The following is a 20,591-nucleotide window of genomic DNA, read 5'->3' on the forward strand; positions in this document are numbered from 1 at the left end:
CACACCTTAAGCAACTCAGGGAAGAGTAAAACTTGCTGTCTCCCCTTCTCTCATGTAGAAGCGTTTTTATTAAACACCAGGCCTGTGGGACAACCTCTCCCACTCTCAAGTGCAAAAGGGGTACCAACAAGTAGTAACTGCAGAAGTGAAGAGGCATAGATCCCACAGTGGCAGCTGTCAGTTACGATGGTGCATGTTAGGCGAAGGTACAGTTACTCAAGAGGAAAGACAGGTCAATGCGGACACCAGTCTGCTTTGCAATTCAGATACTGAACAAAAGTGCCTATTCCGGTCTGTTCTGAACACCCACAGGCTTCCAAGGCCTAAAGGACCAAGCCTCTTCTAGCCATGCCTATCAAGGACTGAATTTGGGATCTCTCTTGATAACACATTCTGGGTAATAATAATAATAATAATAATAATAATAATAATAATAATAATACTTTCTTTATACCCCAGCACAATCTCCCCAACAGGACTCAGGGAGGCTTACATGAGGCCAAGCCCAACAACACATCAATATAACAACAAAGCAGTAAGCAAATAAAATAATAGAGTTAATATAACTCACATATAGGCAATAACACACAAAAAAATTAAAACTTTTTTAAAATTTTAATTCAGGTGTGTCTATCATCCGGAGTTCAGTGCTTGCTTTGAGACAGAACCGAACAATTTCTCCAATCTCTGAGGAAAAAGCCCTTGCAGTACGTCCTTGGGATTTGTTTGGATCCGGAGTTGGCTTTGCACGGAGTTGGCTTTGCTATCAGAAATGACCGGATGAAGCACTTTTTCCAAGGCACCCATCCGCATTAACAGGCAACTCTCAAACCTCTGAATTAACCTTGCCAAAAACCAACAGGCAACCATCATAAGTGCCTATGCACCAACACTAGATTTATTTATTTATTTAAAGGTATCCTTCTTCTCACCAAATGTGCAGAACACACCCTTGAGCGCTCTAGCTGGAGGTCAGCTGTGACCAACAGTGCTGTGGAATTTGAGAGGCACGGATGGAGGACAAAAGGGAGAAACACGCCCCACCAATAATAGGATTGAGTCAAATTTCCCACACAGGACCTCCATGACCAACAGAAAATACTGTGTTTTCTGATGGTCTTTGGTGACCCCTCTGACATCCCCTCGCGACCCCCCCAAGGGTTGCCAACCCCCAGGTTGAGAAACGCGGATCTAGGTCCTCCAATCCAATTTTACAGTTGGCTTCCAGTAGAAGCTGACAACAGAGTTGTGCTGGAAGACCCAGGAACGACAGTTTTCCACTTTCACTGTGGATCTGTGCCCCTAAAAATGTGGAGGGGTGACTGCATATAAAATAGCAACATCAAGGTTTGCTTTTGGGTTATTGAAAAATATTTCCAATTCGTAAACGCTGGAATCTCTGGATGTAAAAACTGTGTTTGCAGAAGGCTAACTCTACTTCTTTGCAGAAGGGGAGAAGGTGGTTAAAGTGCCCCCCCCCCATCCCACCCCGCTCTGCCAGCAACCTGAACCGAGGTCAACCTCCCTTTATCTCCCGGCCTTGTGGAACCAGTCAGCCATAAAGCAAGGCTTTAAACAGGGGAAGGGAGTCCGCCCCCACAGGCCACCGGCAGACGCCCAGCCGCGAAGTTTTTGCCAATGGCTGGAGGTTTAAACACCACCCGAGAAAGAGAGAGAGAGAGCGAACAGCAGACTCACAAAACTGGTTTCTTTGGGATCAGATATAAACGGGTTTGGTTATGCGGCTGTAACAGAAAGTTGGGGAAAATTAAACCAAAATAAAAGCAGAGTGGGAGGACCAAGCTACACACACCTGTCGCGAGACGAACGGCGGATTCTCCTGCCTTTCATACCAGGGTTAATGTTTTAGAACCAGTACATGCTAAGGCAGGCATGTTGCTGGAAGGGGGGGGGGCTTGGGGGGCTTGAGGGGCTTCAACCCCCCCCCCCCCCCCCAGAAATTCTCAGGGTGGTCTGCAAGAAGGCCTTATTGGTACATTATTTAAACTGTTATGTTTATTCATATCATGATCTGATCACCATGCTCAATATATCTATCTATCTATCTATCTATCTATCTATCTATCTATCTATCTATCTATCTATCTATTTATTTGGCTTGTATACCGCCACTCCCAATTTGGCTTGGAGTGGTTTACAGCAGTAGATTAAAAACAGTACAACCAACTTTAAAATACAATAAAAACGAAAACAGACATAGTCCAGAGTTATTCACTCATCGAAAGCTTGTCGGAAAAGAAAGGTTTTACAGGCTTTCCGAAAAACAAGTAGCTCTCGGATGGTTCGGGTTTCAACTGGCAAGGCATTCCATAAATAAGGGGCCACAATCGAGAAGGCTCTCTGCCTAGTAGAGGACAGATGGTAAGTCCGGATGTTGGGGACTTCAAGCAAATTTTGGTCTTCGGACCGAAGTAATCTCTGGGGTTGGTAGGGGGATATGGGGGTCCTCAGGTATGCCAGCCCCAGACCATATAAGGCCTTAAAGGTTAGTACCAGCACCTTGATCCGGTACTCAATCGGAAGCCAGTGCAGCTGTTGGAGGATTGGGGTGATACAACACCTCGCCGGCACCCCGGCGAAAAGACGAGCCGCCGCATTTTGCACCAGCTTCAGTTTCTGGATCACTGACAAAGGAAGGCCAAAGTAGAGGGCATTACAGTAGTCAAGCCTCGAGATGACGTCGCCTGGATCACCGTAGCCAGGTCGTTCCTAGATAGGAAGGGAGCCAGTCGCCTAGCCTGATGCAGATGGAAAAACAGCAGAGACGCGGGCCTCCATTGTGAGCAGAGGGTCCAATAAGACACCAAGACTCTTTACAGAAGGTGACGGACGTAGTGTCTCGCCATCCAGGGTAGGCAGCTGGATCTCCCTCCCACCCGGGCGGCCCAGCCAAAGGCTCTCTGTCTTCGCTGGATTCACCCTCAACCTGCTAGCACGTAACCATTCAGTCACGGCCTCAAGGCACTGATGGAAATTTTCGGGTACGGAGTCCAGCCGGCCCTCCATCCTCAGAATGAGCTGAGTGTCGACAGCGTACTGGTGGCACTCAAGCCCAAAGCTCCGCACCAGTCGGGCAAGCGGTCGCATATAGATGTTAAATAATAGAGGAGAGAGAATAGCTCCCTGAGGGACCCCACAAGTTAGCGGAGATCTCTCGGAAACCTCCCCTCACCACACGCTGTCCCCGATTCTGGAGGAAGGAGGACACCAACTTTAAAGGGTATCCCCCTAACCTCAGTCATGGCTAGGTGGTGGGTCAATAGATTGTGGTCGACCATATCAAATGCTGCTGTGAGGTCCAATAATAACATATCCCATATGCATGGGGGTATTGGGATAACGATACAAAGGGTTTGCTAGAATAGATCCTCAGCCCACCCCCCACAGCCCGAATCAAACTCAGCACATCCCAAATCAAAATCCTGGCTACAGGCCTGGCCTGACTGCCGTAGTATAATGTGCTATGGAATGGGAGATTTAGTGATCTTGTGGTGGCAGGATGATTCTACCATCCACTGCATAGTAAACAACAACAACAACGCACTCATGACATGCGCATGGCTGGATGACTGCAATTCACAGGTTCCAGAGAAAGCAAGGCCAGCTATGGATGCAAAAAAGTGAGATTGGGAGGCACTAAAAGGGTGCAAATGCCCTTCTAGTGCCTCCCAATCTCAATCCCAATGTCATAAGGGCAGGAGGTGTGGCAGATGAATGGAAGTTGCTCTTAATCAGCTTTCCACAGCAAAATCAAAAGCACGCAGTCGGGAATGGAAATAGTGCAGCCTGAAGGACACATGAGGATTCTGGAATCCACTGGCCTCCGAAAACCACCGCCAATCCTCCACAGTCTCTGAACCCCTCTCCAATTAAATAAAAAATGACATGACTTTTGGGCAAACTTTTCAAATAGAAAGTAAAGGTAAAAGTTTCCCCTGACATTACATCGAGTCCGACTCTTGGGGGTGACGCTCATCTCCATTTCTAAGCTGAAGAGCCAGTGTTGGCCGTAGACACCTCCTAGGTCAGTGTTTCTCAACCTGGGGATCGGGACCCCTGTAGGGGTCACGAGGGGATTGTCAGAGGGATCACCAAAGACCATCAGAAAATACAGTATTTTTGTTGGTCATGGGTCATAGCAATGCTATTCCACAAAGAGGCAACGCAATGAAGATGAAAGAACAATTCAGTGTAGCAGATAACCCAAAGTGAGATGGAAATGGCACAGCTTTGGCTCCTCAACTTACTACAACCTTTACTTGAGATTGCACAACCCCCCCCCCCCCCCCCCAAATACACACACACTCAGCAATGCAAGAATAAAATCTGTTGCCTTTTTCTTAGCAAAAGAGGCTCTGGACTCATTAATATCATTAATCCTCTGCAATGCCCTGTTTACTTAAATGCAACACCTTTGTGCATGTGTGGACTCTGTCGGCATCTATGAAAACACAACCGCAACACCTCTGCCTTCGATTACAGTGTCAGCAAAAGGGAGCACGGCGCCATTAAGGCCACTCCACACTTCTCTTTTGATGCTCAGAAGGGAAATTCCAGGCCCATTTGAACGCAGTGGCATTCACGCACCATTACGCTGCAGGCAAGGAGAGATGCGAGAGGCAATGGGAGGCACAGACCAGGGACAAAAACAGCAGAACAAACAGAAATGGCCGCGCATAGTTATGGCTCTGGGGTCCACAAATCAGAAGAGCCATCCTCACAGTGCAGAGGCCTCTCTGAGCATGAGATTCAGTGGCTTGGAAACGGGAATGCCCACACTTTAACTTGGCTACTGAATTGGACATGGCTCTCAATAAATGTAAAAATGGCAAAGCAGCTGGCCTGGATGATCTACGGATGGAACAAATCAAGAACTTTGGTCCAAAAGCAAGGTGCTGGCTACTGGAACTGATGGACAACTGCACTGCATCCTATCAGATCCCCAAAATCTGGAGGAAAGCAAGAGTCATCGCCATCTTGAAGGAGGACATGACAGAAGCCTCCTCGCAGGATTACAGAGCATCCGGGCGTCCCCTGGGCAACCTCTTCGTAGATGGCTGATTCTCTCACTTCAGAAGCAACCAGAAGCGCACTGCTTAGCCGGTATTGCACCACCTGACATCCACCGGGAAGTAGCAGCCAATAGCGAAAGGACCAAGGCAGAGACATCTCCAGCCCATCCTCTGTTTGGGTATCAGCCAGCACGCCAACGACTTAAATGAAGAAATAGTTTTCTAAGAGAGATCTACAGAGACACTCACTGGAACACCTCAGCACGCGAGAGTCCAAAAGTGGCAGGCTCAAACCCAGAACCTCAATCAATGGCTAATACCAAATGAGAGACTCCCTCCTGGGCACACAGAAAACTGGGCGACATGGAAGGCACCGAACATGAGATGCAGAGCCAACCTTCAGAAATGGGGCCACAAAGTGGAATCCACGACATGCGAGTGTGAAGATCAAACCACTGACCACCTACTGCGATGCAACCTGAGCCCTGCCACATGCACAAGGGAGGACCTTCTTGCAGCAACACCAGAGGCACTCCAAGGGGCCAGATACTGGTCAAAGGACATTTAATAGAATACCAAGTCTGCAAACTTTGTGTTTTGTTTGTTTGTCTGTTTTTTAATGCAATACAGCGGTTTTGGTTCGTTCCTGACACGATAATAAATAAATAAATAACTTGGCACAAACTTCATTGGCTCTTCAAATTCCCATCACATTATCTTATGCTCCTTGCTTTGTAAATGTACTCCATATCATAAGATTTTTTAAATTAATTGTAATGAGAAATAAAAAAGGGAAAAGCAAATTTTGTAAAACTACGACATCTTTACAAAACTAAAACTAAAAGAATGACATGAACATAACACCTGTCTACACTGATTTATATACCACTAGTGTTGCAAGACTAGCCAATCCTTGCCACGCATTGCTGTGGCCAGGTCTGTGTATATGTGTTTTGTGTGTATATATATTTGTGTATATATGTGCATTTGAGTCCCTCTGTGGACGTTGAGAAAGGACGGGATATAAAAGCCCTAAATAAATAATAATAAATAATAAATAAATGTGGTTTCACACATGCATTGTAATGTATTTTTTTCTGTGTGTGTGTGTGTGTGTATATATATATATATTTGTGTATATGTGTATATATGTGTGTTTGTGTTCATATATATGGTTTTGCACATGCGTTGTAATGTATTTTTTATTTTTTTGGCTTTTTAAGTTTCTTCCGCTGTGTTTTTCAGGGTTTTTTGAGTGATGGTTCCTTGATTGTAGGTGAAACATAAATCCCAGCAACTACAACTCTCAAATGACAAAATCAATCCCCGCCGCAACCCCACCAATATTCAAATTTGGGTGTATCGGGTATTTGTGCCAAATTTGGTCCAGTGAATGAAATTGCATCCTGCATATCAGATATTTACATGACAATTCATAACAGGACCAAAATAAGAGTTATGAAGCAGCAACAAAAATAATTTTATGGTTGGGGGGGTCACCACAACATGAGGAACTGTATGAAGGGGTTGAGAACCACTGCTCTATACTCTTTTGTCGATATAAATATATAAATAGTACAAAACGTATCTATATACTATTAATACTATTTTAGTCAACAAATCCTGCTGTGGTCATCTTCCTTTGGTTCTTTAGAAATTCAAATACAGGGTCTCCATTCTTCTTTTTGTGAATGTGTTTACAATAATTTGTCCATTTTGGCCATTTCAAAAACTTTTGTAATCCAATCTTCTGATGTTGGTATGTCTTGTTGTTTCCGTCCTAATCTTTCTTGAAGTCCATCAAGGAGTTCTATATGTCAAAGGTGATGGACAACGTACAATATTAAACCTTTGTTGGTGTCTACCTTTTCTCCCCATTCAGGGACCATGACCTCAATGGAGGGACCGACTCTGCCTCTTTCAGCCGTCACAAACGTTTATTGCTTTCTTACATTCCCTGTTATGCCTGGAAGCTGACCGCCAAATGCCTACACAATGCTGCCTACACTTCCTTCCTCTCAACCCCTCCTCAGATCCCATAAACATTCCTATGAGCCACTCTTCACTGGATTTTACACTGTCTTTAATCTATCTATATAAATAAAAATGTAATAGAGTTGTTGTAGGCTTTTTCGGGCTATATGGCCATGGTCTAGAGGCATTCTCTCCTGACATTTCGCCTGCATCTATGGCAAGCATCCTCAGAGGTAGTGACGACCTCACAACCTCTGAAGATGCTTGCCATAGATGCAGGCGAAACGTCAGGAGAGAATGCCTCTAGACCATGGCCATATAGCCCGAAAAAGCCTACAACAACCCAGTGGTTCCGGCCATGAAAGCCTTCAACAATACAAAAAATGTAATATTCGTTTGAGAGATTGACAGAACTTAATAACCACTGGACGAATTGACACCAAATTTGGACACAAGACACCTCTCAGGCCAATGAGTCACCATCGCTCATAAAAACACAGAAAAACACAGCGGAAGGGACTTTAAAAGCCAAAAAAACAAAAAAGTACACGCGCAAAACCACATATATATGCACAAACACACACATATATACACAAACACATATATACTCACATATATGCAGACACACACACAAAACACATATACAGAAAGAAGGAGGGAAGGAGAGAAGGAAGGAAAGAAAGAAAAGTAGAGAAGGAAAGAAGATGAGAAGGAGGGAGAGAAGAAGGGAAAGAAGGAGGGAAGGAGAGAAAGAAGGAAAGAAAGAAAGGTAAAGAAGGGAGGAAGGAGAGAAGGAGGGAGAGAAAGAGAAAATAGAGTGTGTTGCAGTAATCTATTTGGGATGTAACAAGAGCGTGGACCACCGTGGCCAGATCAGACTTCCCAAGGTACGGGCACAACTGGTGCATAAGTTTTAAAGAGGTAGAGAAGGAAGAAAGGAGAGAAAGAGGGAGGGAAAGAAGAAGGGGGAAGGAAGGAAAGTTAGAGAAGGAAGGAAGGAGAGAAGGAAAAAAAAGGAAAGAGGGAAGGAGTGAGGGAGCAAAGAAAGGGGGGAAGATGTAGAGAAAGAGGGAGGTCACTCGTTGGCCTGAAAGGTGTCTTGTGGCCAAATTTGGTGTCAATTCGCCCAGTAGGTTTTGAGGTCTGTTAATCCCACAAACGAACATTACATTGTATTGTCGAAGGCTTTCATGGCTGGAATCACTAGGTTCTTGTGGGTTTTTTCAGGCTATAGGGCCATGTTCCAGAGGCATTTCTCCTGACGTTTCGCCTGCATCTATGGCAAGCATCCTCAGAGGTATGCTTCTATGGCAAGCATCCTCACCTCTGAGGAAGCTTGCCATAGATGCAGGCGAAACGTCAGGAGAAATGCCTCTAGAACATGGCCCTATAGCCCGAAAAAACCCACAAGAACCTAGAACATTACATTTTTATTTATATAGACTATTATTATTATTATTATTATTATTATTACTACAATAGAAGTCACATTGCATCCCTGGATTTATTGGGTTCCAATGGAGCAAAGTAAGCAGTAAACAGGCTTACGGCCTTTGATTTTCTCAGCCTGCGATCATGAGCCACCTCGGTTATATTTCGTTTTCCAATGCAGTCTCTCTTGCCGCTCTTTTCCTAATATCTTTCCAGTGATATCCAGGCAGCTTTTCAAACCATATTTCCTTCTGAAAGGAAGGTTTCTTGCTTTCAAGGAGCCAAGAAAGCTTCTCCCGCCCTCCCCGCTCCTCAGATAAGAAGGCCCTGTACTTAGGGGATTCAAACACGGGCAGAAACCTGTAATCTAAAAATATCAGCATTCAACTAAGATTACAAAAGCAGGGGGGAAAAACACTTTTGGAGACAAGCTGGGGTATTTATGGCAGGAGCTTTCCCCACTATTGAGGGATTTATCTGTAATTATTTTGTAGGCTGCGTGAACATATATAGGCGGAGATAAAGGACAAGTATTTAAATGCAATTAAGATCAACGGCTTCCAGCCGAAGAATTGCGCTAGATCCAAATCAGTTAAGTCTCTTAATGCTGGAAATGTGTGTGGTGTGCCTCTCCATGTTGCTTGTTGAATTATGGAGACTGGTATTAAAATAAATCGTGCCAAGTCCTTCCTCTCCCTGCTTAGGATTCCAGTCACCAAAGGAGCAGAAAAGGCTACGAAATCAAGGGCAGGATGAAGGTCCCACCAGACGTATTAGAAGACTGTGTGTGGAAGATAGGAGTTGTTCTCCAATGCCTGTGAGAACCATGGTCGGGGAAGGTGGGAGTTGAAGTCCAACGTGTGTAAGGAACATAACTGAGGAAGATGAGTGTTGTAAGCCAATGTGTGCAAGGAACATGGCTGGCTAAGATGGGGATTGTAGTCCAAAATATATGGGGAACATGGTCAGGGAGGATGGGAGTTGAAGTCCAACGTGTGTAAGGAACATAGCTGAAGAGGATGAGAGTTGTAAGCCAATGTGTGCAAGGAACATGGCTGATTAAGATAGAGGTTGTAGTCCAATCTAAATGGGGAACATGGCCGGGAGGACAGGAGTTGTAGTCCAGTCTATATGGAAAACATAGCCAGGGAGGATGGGAGTTGTAGTCCAATCTATATGGAGAACATAGCTGAGGAGGACAGGAGTTGTAGTCCAATCTATATGGAGAACATGGCTGCAAAGGGAGTTGTAGTCCAATTTATATGGGGAATGTGGCTAAGGAAGACGGGAGTTGTAGTCCAATCTATATGAGGAATGTGGCTGGGGAGGATGGGAGTTGTAGTCCAATCTATATTGGGAATGTGGCTGGGGAGGACGGGAGATGTAGTCCAATCTATATATAGAGAACACGGCCAGGGAGACAGGAGTTGTAGTCCAATCTATATGGAGAACATGGCTGGGGAGGATAGGAGTTGTCGTCCAATCAATATGGGGGAAATGGCCAGGAAGGATGGGAGTTGTAGTCCAATCTATATATGGAAAACATAGCCAGGGAGGACGGGAGTTGTAATCCAATCTATATGGAGAACATGGCCGAGGAGGGCAGGAGTTGTAGTCCAAATTATATGGAGAACATGGCCGGGGAGGACGGGAGTTGTAGTCCAATCTATATGGAGAACATAGCCGGGTGGACAGGAGTTGTAGTCCAATCTATATGGAGAACATGGCCACGAAGGGAGTTGTAGTCCAACCTATATGGAGAACATGGCTGGGGAGGATGGGAGTTGTCCAATCTATATTGGGAATGTGGCTGGGGAGTACAGGAGTTGTAGTCCAATCTATATGAGGAATGTGGCTGGAGATGATGGGAGTTGTAGTCCAATCTATATGGAGAACATGGTCGGGAAGGACAGGAGATGTAGTCCAATCTATATTGGGAATGTGGCTGGGGAGGACGGGAGATGTAGTCCAATCTATATGGAGAACATGGCTGGGGAGGACGGGAGTTGTAGTCCAATCTATATGGAGAACATGGCTGGGGAGGATGTGAGTGCAGTCCAACATGTGCATGGAACATAACTGGAGAAGATGGGAATTGTATATGGGGCATATGTTGAGGAATGGCTCTCCTAGGACCTGGGACAGCTGCAGGTGTCCATTGATAAATGGACATCTGCAGGTGTCCTAGGAGAGCCATTTCTCGACATTCCTACACTATGCTCTGCAGCATATGACCTCTGATACTTGTTGATTATCTCTACTACTACTACTACTACTGCTATTATGAGTAGTAATATTTATATTCCTCTTCCTCTTTTTCAAAGGAGACTTAAAGTGACTAACACTAAAAATCATACTATATGTAAATTAAAACCCAGATCATACAAACATCAAAATAGAAGTGAACACAGAACCTATTAAAAATACATAGTTAAAACAATAACTTTTAACCAGAGCCCCCAGTGGCAAAGCGGGTTGAACTGCTGAGCTGTTGAACTTGCTGACCAAAAAAGGAGTGGGGTGAGTTTCTGCTGTTAGATCCAGCTTCTGCCAACCTAGCAGTTTGAAAATCATAGAATCATAGAGTTGGAAGAGACCTCCTGGGCCATCCAGTCCAACCCCCTGCTGAGAAGCAGGAAATCACATTCAAAGCACCCCAACAGATGGCCATCCAGCCTCTGTTTAAAAGCTTCCAAAGAAGGAGCCTCCACCACACCCAGGGGCAGAGAGTTCCACTGCTGAACAGTTCTCACAGTCAGGAAGTTCTTCCTCATGTTCAGATGGAATCTCCTTTCTCGTAATTTGAAAAACATGCAAATGTGAGTGGAAGATAACGGCGCTTAATGCAGTCATGCTGGCCAATTGACCGTGGAGGTGTCTACGGACAAAGCCGGCTCTTTGGCTTAGAAACGGAGATGAGCACCACCCCCAGAGTCGGACACAAGTAGACTTAATGTAAGGGGAAAACCTTTACCTTTACTTTAAAACCACTTAGAAAGCTGTTAAACTACAGAAAACTGAGCACCATCTGGCTGGAACTCAAAAACTTGGTGGATTCCACCACTGTCTCTCCAATATCTCCCTTCCTTCCTTCATCAGCCTCTTCTCAAGAACTTCTCACAGCCAGACACTTAGTTTTGCAACCCCAGTATATGTTTACATAGGAAGACAAACGCCCACGGGAGCCTAAAAGTTGTATTATCTAATTGTCTGTGTGTGCCTTCTCGTCTCCTGCTGAGTTACGGCAACCCCATGCATTTTTCATAGGGTTCTCTTAGGCAAGCAATACTCAGAGGTGGTTTTTCCAGTTCCTTCCTCCGAAACGGAGCCTGCAGTCCCCGACATTCGTTGGTGGTCTCCCACCTAAGCCCTAACCAACTAATTAACACCCCAAAATTAGAAAGGACTCTGTACCTTTAAGGCAGTGTTTCTCAACCTGGGGGTCAGGACCCCTGGGGGGATGACGAGAGGGTGTCAGAGGGGTCACCAAAGACCATCAGAAAACACAGTATTTTCTGATGGTCATGGGGATTCCATGTGGGAAGTTTGAGCCAATTCTATCATTGGTGGAGTTCAGAATGTTCTTTGATTGTAATGAACTATAAATCCCGGCAACTACAACTCCCAAATGTCAATGTCTATTTTCCCCAGACTCCACCAGTGTTCACATTTGGGCATATTGAGTATTCGTGCCAAGTTTGGTCCAGATCCATCATTGTTTGTGTGGGAAGTTTGCCCCAATTCTGTCGTCCGTGGGGTTAAATTCCATGGTTGGTGGAGTTCAGAATGTTCTTTGATTGTAATGAACTATAAATCCCAGTAACTACAGCTCCCAAATGTCAAGGTCTATTTTCCCCAGTGTTCACATTTGAGCATATTGAGTATCGATGCCAAGTTTGGTCCAGATCTATTATTGTTTGAGTCCACAGTGACTACGAATCCCAAATGTCAAGGTCTATTTCCCCCAAACTCCATCTGTGTTCATATTTGGGCATATGGAATATTCGTGCCAAGTTTGGTCCAGATCCATCATTGTTTGAGTCCACAGTGCTCTCTGGATGTAGGTGAACTACAACTCCCAAACTCAAGGTCAATGCCCACCAAACCCTTCCGAGTGTTTTCCGTTGGTCATGGGAGTTCTGTGTGCCAAGTTTGGTTCAAATCCATCGCTGGCAGAGTTCAGAATGTTATTTGATTGTAGGTGAACTATAAGTCCCGGCAACTACAGCTCCCAAATGTCAATGTCTATTTTTCCCTACATTTGAGCATATTGATTATCCATGCCAAGTTTGGTCCAGATCTATTATTGTTTGAGTCCACAATGCTCTCTGGATGTAGGTGAACTACAACTCCCAAACTCAAGGTCAATGCCCACCAAACCCTTCCAGTGTTTTGCGTTGGTCATGGGAGTTCTGTGTGCCAAGTTTGGTTCAAATCCATCGCTGGCAGAGTTCAGAATGCTCTTTGATTGTAGGTGAACTATAAGTCCCAGCAACTACAACTCCCAAATGACAAAATCAATCCTCCCCCAACCCCACTAGCATTCACATTTGGGCGTCTTGGGTATTTGTGCCCAGTTTGGTCCACTGAATGAAAATACATCCTGCATATCAGGTATTTACATAATAATAATAATAATAATAATAATAATAATAACAGCAACAACAACAACAACAAGGGACTCGGTGCGGCTTACATGAGGCCGAGCCCAAATACAAGAATACAAGCAATAATAGCAACAATACAAGCAATTAAAATAAAACATGGACAATAAAATAATGCAACATCAACAATAAGACCACACGATTAAGAACTATGGGAAGGCCAAATGTAAAATTAAAATTGAAAATAATGCTGGAACATGGGTGAAAAAGTGATGGGGCGTTTTTGGAAAACATACAAGCAGACCTAAAAAATGTAAAGTGCTTTGGAGGACAAAGTGCTATGGAAATCATTACTCTGGGAAGGCACAGTGGAACAACCACGTTTTCAGGCTCCTCCTAAAGACTGCCAGAGTCGGGGCCTGCCTGATGTCCTTAGGAAGTGAGTTCCAGAGTCGAGGGGCCACCACCGAGAAGGCCCTCTCCCTTGTCCCCACCAATCGTGCCTGCGATGCAGGTGGGATCGCGAGCAGGGCCTCTCCAGATGATCGAAGAGATTTATTTATTATTTATTTCTCGCACTTCTACCCTGCCCTTCTCAACCCCCGAGGGGGGACTCAGGGCAGCTTACAAAAGGCACAATTCGATGCCAGCACAACAAGAAGATAAAAATAAAACATATATAAACAGTAATTAAAACAATTAAAAACAATCCATTATACATCACAATCCCTAAAACCAATCTAGTGCTCAACGTTTGCCAGTTCAGAGTCCGTAAATTCAATTCCACATTGTCAAATCCATCAATTCTAGTCGTCGCTTGTCCTTTGTGTCTGCCAGATTACCCAAAGGCCTGGTCCCAAATCCATGTTTTTAATTTCCTTCTAAAAGAGAGGAGGGATGTCGATGACCTAATTTCCCTGGGGAGTGAATTCCACAGGTGAGGGGCCACCACCGAGAAGACCCTGCTCCTCGTCCCCACCAACCTCACTTGTGATAGAGGTGGGGCCGAGAGCAGGGCCTCCCCAGAAGATCTTAAACTCTGAGGCGGGACATAGAAGGAGATGTGTTCGGACAGATACGCTGGGCCGGAACCGTATAGGGTTTTGTAGGTCAAAACCAGCACTTTGAATTGTGCTCGGAACTGGATCGGCAGCCAGTGGACCTGACATGGTATGCTCCCTGTATGACGCTCCGGTAATTAATCTGGCTGCCGCCCACTGGACTAATTGAAGTTTCCGAACAGTCTTCAAAGGTAACCCCACGTAGAGTGCGTTGCAGTAATCTATTCGAGATGTAACAAGAGCGTGGACCACTGTGGCTAGATCAGACTTCCCAAGTTACAGGCGCAACTGGAGCGTGGGTTCGTGTGGGTTCATATACAGAGATGAGGTCACGCAGGTAGGTGGGTCCCAAACCGTTCAGGGCTTTGTAGGTAAGAACCTGCACCTTGAATTGGGGCCGGAAAATGAATGGCAACCAGTGGAGCTCCTTGAACAGGAGGGTTGACTGCTCCCTGTAAGGAGCCCCAGTTAACAACCTATAAATCAACCTGTTATGATTTATAACAGTAGTAAAATGACTGTTATCAAGTAGCAACGAAAATAATGTTATGGTTGGGGGCCACCACAACATGAGGAACTGCATTAGGAAGGCTGAGAACCACTGCTTTAAGGTATTTAGGCAGAAATGATCTCATCGGGAGACAGGTTTAATGTGGAAAGAGCTATCCAGATTCAGATTCAGGAGTATAGAAACAGCTTATTGAGTTTTTTAGAGCCTCGCCCCGTTCCCAAACCTTCCCCGAACGAGTGGTTCAGGCCACAATCAACTGGGCGGTGCGGACGCCCACGGAAGACAATTTCAGGAGGGAAACTGTAATTACATTTCCACCGCCGTCGCAGCCTATCCATTTGGAAAAGCAGTGGGCCGTGATGAAAAATTCAAGGAAGGGAACAGAAAGTGGTTTCACAAAGAGCCCTCTTTTTCTCTCCCCCAGGTAAGGGATTTCTCCACAAAACGGCACTAAATGGAAGCTAAACGTAGACCGAAAACTCTTTCTGCATCCAAGTTTAATCTGACTCCAAATCGCAAACACAGAGAAAGGAAAGAAAGAAGGGAAACTCTCTCCGCAAGAAAGTTTTCTCTCTCCTTCCCAACTTGGTCAAAGTTTAACCCATCTCCAAGGAAAAGGAAAATCAATTGGAGGAGAGGAAGACGTGCGGATGGAGAGCCCACCCTTCCTGAAACTCTAACGAAAAAGGAGAAGGCATGACCAGGAAGGAGTAAACGCACTCACCTCTGTCATTGCGGGACTTCCTGGAAAGGGGGAAGAACAAATCCCAAGGCAAAGGAGGGTGGGGTACGAGGCAAAAAGGACTTCAAAAGGGGAAATAGTCTGGATTCGAACAGGAAAAGTGTTCCGATCCGGAAGGTGGGGATTAGGTTTTCGTCTCCGCTCAGGGAGAGGAGAAAGTCGGTTGGTCTGTCCTCGTAGCAGACACTTGATCCTGCCGTCCGCATTCCCTCGACTACTACACAAGTTTCCTGACGTTGCAAGGCCAGAAGCGCCGCCCCTCCCGCCAGCACTCGGAGTTCAATGGCAGGGGAGAGGGCGGCTGCCTTGCTTTCCTACCGCAGAGTATCATTTGGGTTGTTGTAGGTTTTTTCAGGCTATATGGCCATGTTCTAGAGGCATTCTCTCCTGACATTTTGCCTGCATCTATGGCAAGCATCCTCAGAGGTAGTGAGGTCTCTTGGAACTAGGAAAAAGGGTTTATATATCTGTGGAATGTCCAGGGTGGGACAAAGAACTCTTGTCTATAGGAGCTAGGTGTGAATGTTTCAACTGACCACCTTGTTTAGCATTTGATGGCGGGACCGAGAGCAGGACGTCCCCAGAAGATCTTAGTTTCCTGAGTGTCCACTGGTAAATGCAGTAACACAGGAGGAGGAAGAGGAAGGAAAAAACACACACAAGCTCAGTCCTTCAATGGATCCTGTTGAGTAGCTAAGTAACTCTGGGTGTACATGAAGTGTTGGGAAGAGGCTGAATTTATTTCATTTTATTTATTTACCCTATTTATACCCTGCCTTCTCACAAAGGCATCACTGCCTCAGTCACCATATAATTTTAGAGTTATTTCAGTTTTTGGAGAAGGGATTGATTGATTGATTGATTGATTTATTTATTTGCAAACGTTCAATGCCACAGGCACACAACATAGAATGATAGAACCCTAGAGTTGGAAGAGACCTCATGGGCCATCCAGTCCAAGTCCATCCTGCCAAGAAGAAGGAAAACCACATTCAAAGCCTCCCCAACAGATGGCCATCCAGCCTTTGTTTAAAAGCCTCCGAAGAAGGAGCCTCCACCACACTCCGGGGCAGAGAGTTCCAAAGCTGAACAGCTCTCACAGTCAGGAAGTTCTTCCTCATGCTAAAAAACAGGAAAATCACATTCAAAGCCTCCCTGACAGATGGTCATCCAGCCTCTGTTTAAAAGCCTCTGAAGAAGGAGCCTCCACCACATTCTGGGGTAGAGATTTCCAGTGCTGACTAGACAGACACACACTTTCCAGAGGTTCAAATCTGGGGGGTGGGTGAGCTCCCATCTGCTGATTCCAGCTTCTCACGCAGAAACATGAGAGAAGCTTCCCATAGGATGGTAAAACATCTGGGCATCCCCAGGGCAACGTCCTTGCAGACTGACAATTTTCTCATACCAGAAGCAACTTGAAGTTTCTCAAGTCACACACACACATACACACATGCACACAAATAGTGAAACATATCTCCTTGGAATTGGCTACCTCTTAGCCTTGGGATGGGACATAGAAACCATATATGGTCCTACCAACAAGAAAGACAGATACAACCCATCGCTCTTTGGACATCTTTCCACATTAACAGGAACCTGGAATTGCAGCGGAGATAGCGTCATTGTCCCTCCTTCCAGCCTTTATCTGCAGGCAAACATGAAACCTCTTCCCATCTCACACACCTTCCCTCTTCCTATTTTTGCATTTTCTGCTGCATTGGGTCGATGTTAAGTCGGAAGGGGCATCTACTTCCCTGGCTCCACATCACCAGCGTTTCCCTTTACGCCAGTTGAAAAAGACACTGAGGCAGAGCCAACAAAACAGGGACTTTGGACCCTTCTGTCAACTTGCTCCCAGTTTCACTTGACGATGCTTCCAATCTTAGAAACAGGATTTAAATACACCAGAGGCGAGGCAAGGAGTGGCCTGGAGCTCTTCAGAGCCAACGAAAGCAAGGAGGAAAGAATCCAAGTATCTCTATTTAAAACATAAATGTCACCCAGTCCCTTCCAGCTAGTTGCCCGGACTGGATTGAAGAACTTACTCATTTACAACATGCAAACAGGTTTGTAATCAGTAAGAAACTATGCGTGCTATATCAAAAGCAAAATATATAAAAATGAAAAATAAAATCTATATAAATAAAAATGTAATGTTCGTTTGTGGGATTAACATAAGTAAAAAACCACTGGACGAAGTGATACCAAATTTGGACACAATATACCTATCAGACCAACGAGTGTCCATTATCCCCTAAAACACACACCTATACATATACACATACATGCACACATATATACCCACAAATATGCATATAGACAAGCACACATACGCACATATAAACACACAAATATATACCCACACACACACATATATACACCCCAATATACAGTATATATGCAAACACACACATATATATATACACACACATATATATATGCACAAGCACACACAAATATATATATATATATATATATATATATATATATATATATATACACATACATACACATATATATGTATACACAAATGCCCACATACATACACACATACATATACACATGCAAACACATACACATATACCCATGTACACATACACATACATGCACACACACATATATAGACACTAATATGCATATAGACAAACACACACCTATACATAATATACATACACACACATATAAACACACAAATATATACTCATACACACACACACTCATATACACCCACATATACAGTATATATGCAAACACACATATATACACATATACACAAATATATACACACACATAAATGCATGCATATACACACACAAAACACATATACACAAACTGGGCCACGTCTGGGGAGGCCCTGCTCTCGGTCCTGTCTCCTTCACAGATGCGATTGGCAGGAACGAGAGACAGGGCCTTCTCAGCGGTGGCCCCTGGGCTATGGAATGCCCTCCCTAGGGATATCAGATCAGCACCCTCCCTCCCAATATTTCGAAAAAGAGTTAAAACCTGGCTCTTTGAATAAAATTTTGCAAGCATTTGCAAATGCAAATTATTAAAATCTACAGAACGATGTGACGGGAAAATGATTTTAATAATGAGACACTGAGGACTTGTGTTTTATGGCTTTTATTGTTTCTACTGCTTTTATATGGTCTATATTATATGTTAATGCTTTAAATTATATTTCATGTTGTTGGTGGCATTGATTGCTGATTGTAAACCGCCTTGAGTCACTTTCAGGCTAAGAGAGGCAGTTATTGTTTATATGTGATTTATTTTAATTTATTGCATCGTATGGTTTTGTTTATTGCTTTCTTGTTTTATTGATGTGTTGTTGGGCTTGGCCTCATGTAAGCCGCACCGAGTCCCTTGGGGAGATGGTGGCGGGGTATAAATAAAGTATTATTATTATTATTATTATTATTATTATTATTATTATTATTATTGAGTCCACAGTGGTCTCTGGATGTAGGAGAACTACAACTCCAAAACTCAAGGTCAATGCCCACCAAACCCTATGGTAAATAAATAAATAAATATTAAAGGTAAAGGTAAAGGTTTCCCCCAACATTAAGTCCAGTCATGTCCGACTCTGGGGGTTGGTGCTCATCTCCATTTCTGAACCAACGAGCCAGCATTGTTTGTAGACGCCTCCAAGGTCGTGTGGCCAGCATGACTTCATGGACGGCCTTTACCTTCCCGTCGGAGCAGTACCTATAGATCTACCCACATTTGCATTTTTCGAACTGATAGGTTGGCAGAAGCTGGGGCTAACAGTGGGAGCTCACCCCAATCCCTGGATTCAAATCGACAACCTTTCATTCAGCAAGTTCAGTAGCTCAGCGGTTTAAACTGCTGCACCACTGGGGGCTTCAGTACTGCATGCAGTGCCGTTAGCTTCCTGCCGGAGCAGTACCTGTAGATCTACTCACGTTTGCATGTGTTCGAACTGATAGGTTGACAGAAGTTGGGGCTAACAGTGCGAGCTCACCCCACTCCCTGGATTCAAATCAGCAACCTTTCAGTCAGCAAGTTCAGCAGCTCAGCGATTCAACCCGCTGCACCACTGGGGGCTTCAGTACTTATTATTATTACAAGATATGAAATCTGGAGCTTGGCAGCCAGAGAGTGCTTCTGGAGGGCGCATAATGTTCCGGAGAATCTACGCGGAAACATTATCTTTGGAAAAAGTATTGTATTTTTAGCACCGTCTTGCTGGCGCTTCGGAGCCGAAGGATGTTATCTTTTGGCAGAGAGAAAAATGGTCCCTAGGTTTGGAAGAAAACAAGCGAAGGTGCCTCCGTGTGCAAAGATCCTCTCTGCTCCGTGTTCTGGCAGCGGAGGAGCTGAGCTCTCAACCCACGCCACTCTAAGTCCCAAAACTTTTCATACACATTTATTAAAACCTACAGAAGGGATGTGGTTTTGGATGGTACAAACGGTTTATATCCCAAGTTAAAAGAGGCACAAATTCCTCTAAGCCCCAAGACGAGGCTTGAAATGTGTCCGGATTTGGAAGGGTTTACACACAAACACAGTCATGACTCAAAGCTCTTGAGATTCCCATGCTATTGTTTCCCATTGCAATGGGAAGTACGGAGGTTGTGTTCCAGCATGATTTTGCAGAAGAGGAAGGGGTTAAGAGAAGCCAGGGAAAAGCAGAGCCAGGACGGCCCCAAGATTTCCGCCTCCAGCCAATGAGGCAAAGAGGTTGGAAACAAAACCAGCCTATCCAGCAAGGCATGTCTTCCTGATTCGGAGGAGGGAAGAGAGGGGAAAGGTCAAGGTAGGGTGGATCCCGAAATGCAGAAAGGTGGAAGGAAACACTGAGGAGATGCCACTCGCGGTGGATATCACAGCAAATGGCACCTCACACACACACCCAACACGGGCTGAAAATGCTGAATGCTCAGAATGCTCCTGTTTGATTTCCACAGGGGAAAAAAAATATTAGAAATCATAGAATCAAAGAATCCAAGAATTGGAAGAGACCTCCTGGGCCATCCAGTCCAACCCCCTGCGAAGAAGCAGAAATATTGCATTCAAATCACCCCTGACAGATGGCCATCCAGCCTCTGTTTAAAAGCCTCCAAAGGAGCCTCCGCCACACTCTGGGGCAGAGAGTTCCACTGCTGAACGGCTCTCACAGTCAGGAAGTTCTCCCTAATGTTCAGATGGAATCTCCTCTCTTGTAGTTTGAAGCCATTGTTCCATTGCATCCTAGTCTCCAAGGAA

General features: G+C 44.8%; 1 protein-coding gene across 2 annotated transcripts in view; it reads right to left on the reverse strand.

Annotated features, from left to right (window-relative positions):
• The window catches only part of LOC137094695 (serine/threonine-protein kinase PAK 4-like), a 127,168-nt gene that overhangs the window by 61,382 nt on the left and 45,195 nt on the right, over positions 1-20,591 (reverse strand). The window contains exon 1 of one of the 2 annotated variants that reach the window (XM_067461086.1): positions 15,339-15,811. The exons of the other annotated variant lie outside the window; for it this stretch is intronic. The gene's annotated coding sequence lies outside the window, so the exon portion shown is untranslated. Of the gene's footprint in view, positions 1-15,338; positions 15,812-20,591 lie in introns of those variants that run through there. 2 annotated transcript variants of the gene reach the window in all.

This window comes from Anolis sagrei, chromosome X, assembly GCF_037176765.1.
Source record: "Anolis sagrei isolate rAnoSag1 chromosome X, rAnoSag1.mat, whole genome shotgun sequence".
In the NCBI taxonomy this organism is placed as follows: domain Eukaryota; kingdom Metazoa; phylum Chordata; class Lepidosauria; order Squamata; family Dactyloidae; genus Anolis; species Anolis sagrei.